Source organism: Galeopterus variegatus, unplaced genomic scaffold (assembly GCF_000696425.1).
Source record: "Galeopterus variegatus unplaced genomic scaffold, G_variegatus-3.0.2 Scaffold4123, whole genome shotgun sequence".
In the NCBI taxonomy this organism is placed as follows: Eukaryota; Metazoa; Chordata; class Mammalia; order Dermoptera; family Cynocephalidae; genus Galeopterus; species Galeopterus variegatus.
The window spans coordinates 98,744-106,138 of record NW_007730234.1 but is presented as its reverse complement, the minus strand read 5'-3'; the positions used below and the strand labels follow the sequence as shown (position 1 = coordinate 106,138).

Here is a 7,395-nt window from a genome sequence, read left to right as displayed (position 1 = left end):
GGGGGGGGGGGGGGGGGGGGGGGGGGGGGGGGGGGAGAAAAGGTTGTTTAACGAGAAACATCATCACTTTTTCAAACCACTAGAATTCTAACTAAATTATTTCACCACCAAAAAACCCATCTCATTCAATGTTAAGGACTGGGGGAACACCTTATCTGCCCCGTACAAACCATCACAGGAGATGGAAGTGTCCTGGGCCTCTTCTGAGGGCTCTGGGACTTTCCTCCAGGAGCAAATCCCCACAGCCTGCTTGAAGGGCGGCAAGATAAAGCAGTTCAGCTCCAAAACACACAGCCCAGTTCCCAGCCCCAAGCGCAGAGGGAACCCACTGAGGCAGGACTGGAGTTGGGGGGGCCACACCCGGCCTCCAGCCTTTACCTGTGGCGCACCGGCCGAGGCCAGGGAAGCCGACGCCGTGAGGTCCGAAGTCCGGAGACAGTGCGGGACAAAGACCCCGCGCGACAGCCGAGCCTGCGAGAGCAACCCACCAAAAGGTGACTGGAGCCTCCGAGGGCAGGGCGCAGTTCCCGCTAGGAGCTCGGCCCCACCCCCGACCCCAGAGCCCGCTCCTGGGAGGGGCTCCCGCTCCGGCTCCGGCTGGCGGGAAAAGTCGCGGCACTCGGCGCAAGAGGAGACAGAGAGGAGGCAGCTCCCAGAGGGGCGCAGCCCCCGTTAGAGACGGGTGGGCCAGGCAGGGGCCAGAAGCGGCCCTGGAGAAAGAAAGGTGGCGGGAAGGGACCACCCCAAGCAGAAGGGAGTCAAAGCGTTGGAGGTGCGGTCCAGAGAGGCGGACTGGGGAGAGGGGACAGGAGGGCAGCTAGGGAGAAGGAAGGCTAAGAGAGAGAAGTCAGGTAGGGAAGGAAACAGGTCCCTGAGATGGGGGTGGGGGCGCTTCAGCAGCGGAAAGGGGCTGGGGGCCCAGAAGGAGCCCCGGACCGAGGACGAGGGGGTGGCTGCTGGCAGCGGACCGACCTGTCACCTGCAACAGGTGCCGCGAGAGGGTGAGACGTCTCAGTGCTGGATCAGGGGAGGGTCTCCTGCTCCGGTAAGACCGCAACCCCGCTCGGGCGGCCGGCCCTTCCCACCCTCCTGGGAGGCGGAAAAAGCTGCAACTTTCCCTGGAGCGGGGAGGAGCTGGACTCTTAAAGGGGCCGCATAGCACTCGGGGCTCCCTAGTAGGGGACCGCTCAGCCCGAAGGGGAACTCTGGAAGCCAAAGCCTTAAGGCACTGGAGGGATGTCCCGGATTAAGAAAGGGAGCCTGAGGACTGAGTATAGGGGTCTAAGACTAGACGTGCCACCCCCCCCATTCACCCCATTTACTTCCATCTGTGGTCACTCTCTTAAATGGTAAAATCACCTACCTGTTCCGTTCAGCTGAGCCAAAAGTTGTCAAATTGTCGCTTGCTTAGAAGACAGAGTCTGAACTATATAATTTGGGAAGATAAAATATGATACCATTCTGATCCTTTGACTTTTGGCCTTTTATGGCAAATAAAAGTGTCTATCGAAAATAGAAACGTTTTGGGCAAAGGACAGACTAAATTCACACGTATACACTCAAGGACACAACTGGTTAAAATATTCAACTCACTAGTAATCAAAGAAGAACAAATTAGAACAATAATGAGACTTGGCAAAGAGTTTTATATATATATGAACTTTGGCAAAGAGTTTTATATATATACAACTATATATATATATATATATATATATATATATATATATAAAGTGTTATATGATAATGACAAAGTGGCCACCAAAAAATCTCATAATTGCTGGTAGGCGTGTATATAGGTTAAAAACTGTTTTAGAAAGCATGTAAGCAATGTATATCAATAGACTTTAAAATGTTTATATCTACCCAGTAATTGCAGATTCCTCTCTCCCTCCTCCTCCCTCCCTTCTTCACATCAGCCATTAAACATGCTTAAGTCTCTCTCATCTGTCATCAGCCATTAAACATGTTCAAGTCTCTACCATCTTAAAAAATCTCCTGACTACACACAAGTTATCTCTCCAACTCCTCTTTATGGGCAAATGTATTGAAAATGTACTTTATAGGTGCATTTGCAATTTTCATTTCCTTACTTCTTATTCATTTCCCAACCCTCAGCAATCTGGCTTCCTTCCCCACTGAAACTGCTCAACAAGACACCAAACTAATGACCTCTGTGTCAATAAATCCATCAGTCAATCAATAAATAAATGGGGCATCTTCAGTCCTTATCTTGTTTGATCTCTCCCCTACATTAACACTGTTAACCATTTCCTTTTCCTTGAAACTCTTCCTGTGACATCTATAATATCATTTTCTTTTGCTATTCCTCCTACTCCTTTGCTCTCTCCTCAATCATCTTTGTGATTTCTTCTGCTATCTGACTTCTGAAAGTCAGACATTCTCAAGGCTAGGATACATATACTCTCTCTCTAAATGATCTCTTTCACTCACTGGGCTTTAATTACCCTCTATATGACCACAACTGTAATTCTATAACTCTACCCGGACTGCTTCATTGAGCTCTGTTTTCTTAACATCTCCACCTGGATGTCCTGCAGGCATCTCAAATTCAACACATCCAAAGATGAACGCACCATCTTTTCTCCTAAATTTGCTCCTCTTCCAGTGTTTTCTATTTCAGTAAATGTTACATGCCATTCAAGGCAGAAACCTGGCACCTAGCTTAGTACCAAGCACACAGTAGGCCCTCAGTAACACTTATATAATGAATAAATGCATGTGTCCTAAGGAAAAAGAGATGTACACAATGTTTTTGTTCAACTATGTTAATCCCAGTATTGCTTAGAATAATAAAATATTTTTTAAAAAAACTAATGGTATAATGGCTAAGTAAATTATATAGTTTTTAATGACAGGGAAGTGCTTATGCTATAATATCAATTGAAAATAGGATACATTAATATAAAATATGATCACAACAATTAATGAAAATGGAATATGCATGGAAAAATTAGAAGGAAATATGCAAAATATTAATAGTAGATATCTCTAGGTGGTGGAATGAAATGAATTTTTAGTTTTCCTCCTACTTTTCTGTATTTTTCAACTTTCCTATAATGAACATATATGGCTTTGATAATATAAAAAAATCTTTTTGGGGGCCAGCCCGGTGGCGCACTGCTATAGTGCACCGCTTGGGAAGCGCGGTGGCGCTCCCGCTGAGGGTTCGGATCCCACATACAGACTGGTTCCCGCTCACTGGCTGAGCGAAGCGTGGGAGCAACACCAAGGGCTGCGATCCCGTTGCCGGTCCCGGTCCGGTACGGGGGCGACACTGAGGGTTGCGACCCGTTGCCGGACACGGAAAAAGACAAAAAAAAATAAAAATAAAAATAAAAAAATCTTTTTGAAAAGTCTTTAAAAGGGGGAAAAAAAACATTTTAATTCTAGGAGACAAAACAGTAAAAATTCAGTTCTCAGGCTCTAACCAGAGTTTTCTTCCATATTTTAGCCCTTCAATATCCCGCCCCCACCCTGAAGTGTGAAGAAGCTACTTAAGAAAGAATATCCTTTTGTTCTGTCTGGCTTTGCCAATTCAGCCTTCCCTCTGGACCTTTCTGCTCAGCCCTGGGGAATGTTTTCCACCCCCAAACCTGGCCTGTGGGAACTCAGATGAAGTACTTCTCTGCTCCTTCTGTACAGGTAGTTCTTGGCAGGAGCTGGAAACACCTTCGGCCAGAAGCAACTTCAGAAAACATTTAGACCAATCCCCATATTCCTCAGCAAAATTTTAAACTTTAACTTCTGTGTGCAGTTTCTTACTCTCCAAGGTCCGCCTCACTAAAGAGTATAAGAGAATCTGACCCCTCTTCTCTAAGACAGTCTCACTGACCCACCTGCAAATACACAGAGAGAGAAAAACATAAAAAATGAACCAAAACAAAATTAGTCAATGACCTGTTTACACATACTCTGTGCTTTGCAAACTGTTGTCCATTTCTGTTTGATCCTCCTTGTCAGCCATAAGGATTCTGTGCTCAAATTCTTATACTAAATATTGCGAGGGGTTCAATGCAAACAAATCCAGGCACTATCGTGTGCAAAAATGAATACAGGAACTTATGGATTATCATCCCATCTCTAGTATGTAATCTCCTGTCCTATAGTGAATGATTGGATTCAAGGAGTTGTTCAGTTTTGCCACAGTGAGGGAGTTCTGGCTAGTGCAAATTTTAAAAGATAAGAGATTTTTGCAGCCCCAGGTGACAGGATATTGGGGTAGTGAGCAATTATTCTTTTTAAAAAATATTAAATATTTCAAAAATATACAAATATATAGAGAATAATCTAACAAGGTTATGCCCATAAGAAATAAGGCATTAGCAATATAATCAAAGCCCCCTGTGTGCTCTTCATCCTGAGGTTTTCACAATCTCATATTTGATCTTAATCATTTCCATTATGTCTATATACATTTACTACATATGTGTTTATCTCTAAACTATATGTAATACTTTATGCAAATAGTATTACTTTTCTCAGTCAACATTATGCTTATGAGATTTATCCTTCTTGATAGGTGTACCTCTAATTAATTCATTTTCACTGCTACAGAGCATTCCAGGGCATAACAATATTGCAACTTATATATCTGTCTCATATTGATCAGGTACTTTCTTTTTTTTTTTTTTCCTTTTTGTCTTTTTTTACTGACCGGTAACGGGATCGCAACCCTCAGTGTCGCGCCCATACCGGGGACCGGCAAAGGAATCGCAACCCTCAGTGTTGTGTCCACACCACGCTCAGCCAGTGAGAGGGAACCGGTCTCCACAGGGGATCCGAACCCTCGGCGGGAGCGCCGCTGCACTCCCAAGCGGCGCACTCTCCAGTGCGCCACCGGGCCGGCCCTTGATCAGGTACTTTCTAACTGCTGAAGTTTTAATTCTGGATGCCAGGACACTCCCTCTTCATCTCAGGTTGAGTAATGGTTTACTTTTGTTAAAAAAAGAAAAAAGCTTCCTGACAAAGCAAATTTAGTGCACTAGTGGTTGACAGTGAGTACAAGGTATAAAAAGTAGATTTAGTCTCTCATTCATTCAAGATCAGAGTTTCTCAGCCTCTGCACTATTGATGTTTTGGACTGGATACTTCTTTGTTGAGGGGTGGGGAGGCTGTCCCGTTCATTGTAGCATGTTTAGCAGTATCTCTGGCCTCTATCCACTAGATGCCAATAGTACTTCCCCAGTTGTGATAACCAAAAATGTCTCCAGATATTGCCAAATGTCCTCAGTTGAGAACCACTGGTCAAGATGTACTGAATACCCACAACATGCAAAGCACTTTAGTAGGTGCTATGGAAAGACAGAAGATAAACAAACAGTGAATAAAAGACTATTCATTCAAAGATATGTATTGAGCATCTACTGTGTGCCAATTATCCTGTGCTAGGCTCTGGGATTTGTGTGACCCTTTTTTCAGGGAATTCACAGTTTATTGAGTGGGGTAGGGGGAGGCAGGCAAACTATAAACATAAAATTATAATATAGCATAAAAAGTGCAAAGCTGGGGAGATGTCAAGATATATGGGGACACCTAGGAAAGCCACTTACACCACCCTGGTAGGGGAGTGGTCAGTGAAGGGTCCCTGGAATAAATAGCTTCTCTGAATCTTAAAGGATGAGTAGGAATTAGCTAGACCACAAAAGGAAGAAAAGCATCCAGGCAGAAAAATAGCATAAGCAAAAACAAAAAGGCTAGAAACACTAGGTATGTGCAAAGGAAGTACAAGGAATGTTGGTGTTGCTGGAGCATAAAGTGTAAGGAAAAACCGATGATAGATGAGGCTAAAAGGATGGTGTATTAGTTTGCTTGGGCTGCCATAACAAAGTACCACTAACTGAGTGGCTTAAACAACAGAAACTTATTGTCTCACAGTTCTGGAGGCTAAAAGTCTGATATCAAGCTGTCTGAAGTGTTTGTTCCTTCAGAGGAATGTGAGGAAATCTGTTCCCTGCCTCACTGCTAGCTTCTGATGCTTTGCTGAAAATCTTTGGTATTTCTTGGCTCACAGAAGCATTACCCCAATCTCTGCCTTCATCTTCACATGGCATTCTCCCTGTATGTGTGTGTCTGTGTCCAAATTTCCCCTTTTTATAACGACACCAGCCATACTGGATTATTTTTAACTAATTACATCTGCACTGACCCTATTTCCAAATTAGGGCACATTCTGAGGTACTGGGGATTAGTACTTCAACATATGAATTTTGGAGCATACAATTTATTTTATAACAGATGGGTAGAGGCTAGAACTTAACAGGCCTTGTGAGTCAGGTTGAAGAATTTGCACTTTATCCAGTAGCTAATTACAGCCATTCATGGAACCCTGGATTTCCCTACTCCACCATTTTTGGTGACATTACTCAAATCATTCATCATCCTTTACATGAATGAATAATATTCCACTGTATGTATAGACCACATTGTTTATCTATTCAGAAGTTGATGAACATTTGGGTTGTTTTCACATTTCGGCTATTATGAATAATACTGCAATAAACATTCATGTATGAGGCTTTTGTAAACATATATTTTCAAAATGCTTGTGTACATACCTTGGAGTGGAATTGCTGGGCCATATAGTAACTCTATGTTTAACCTTTTGAGGAATCAGTGGACTGCTTTACAAAGTGGCTGTAGCACTTTACATTCCCACGAGCAGTGTAAGAGGGTTCCAATTTCTCCACATCCTTGATAACACTTGTTATTACCTTGATTAGAAACATCCCAGTGGGTGGGAAGTGGTATCTCATTGTGGTCTTGATTTGCATTTTTCTAATAATAATTAATGTTGAGTATCTTGTCATGTGCTTATTAGCCATTAGTATATCTTCTTTGAAGAAATGTCTATTCAGATCCTTTGTCAATTTTTAATTGTGTTGTCTTTTTGTTATTAAATTATGAGTTTTTATATATTCTACTAATACTTTTGAAAAAAGAGAAGATGGGGAAGAAGGGAGAAGGACATTCTTAGGAGGAGAAGTCATAAACAGCAGGTTTTGTTGTTTGATGCAAGAGGAGAGTCCAGGTCAGGGAAGAATGTACTGAATTGTATTGAGGATGGGTCCTTTGTGGTTATAGCCAAGACTAAGTGCAGGACTAGTTTGTTCTTTGGAGCTTGTAATGTAGGGCTGAAAACTTTTAAGACCTATTTTCAAAGATTTATTCTGAGTGGTCAATCATTTTAATAAAAGCATCTTTCAGGGGGAAAAAAACCCACAATATCTACCAGGATATAAAAGCAAAAACTGGGGCTCCTTGTTACAGAATGCAATGACCACCTTTTAGTTTTATTTTTCTTTGACCTTCTAGCAAAGGAGTGTTGCCCACTCCTTCCTTATTAAAGTCTCTCTCATATGGTCTCTGGAACATCAT

At 42.8% G+C, this 7,395-nt stretch overlaps 1 protein-coding gene across 1 annotated transcript in view; it reads right to left on the bottom strand.

Moving 5' to 3' along the window:
- The window catches only part of SYTL4 (synaptotagmin-like 4), a 49,854-nt gene extending 49,406 nt beyond the window's left edge, over nt 1–448 (bottom strand). The window contains exon 1 of the mRNA XM_008586802.1: nt 379–448. The gene's annotated coding sequence lies outside the window, so the exon portion shown is untranslated. The remainder of the gene's footprint in view (nt 1–378) is intronic.
- Between the last annotated feature and the right edge of the window lie 6,947 nt (nt 449–7,395).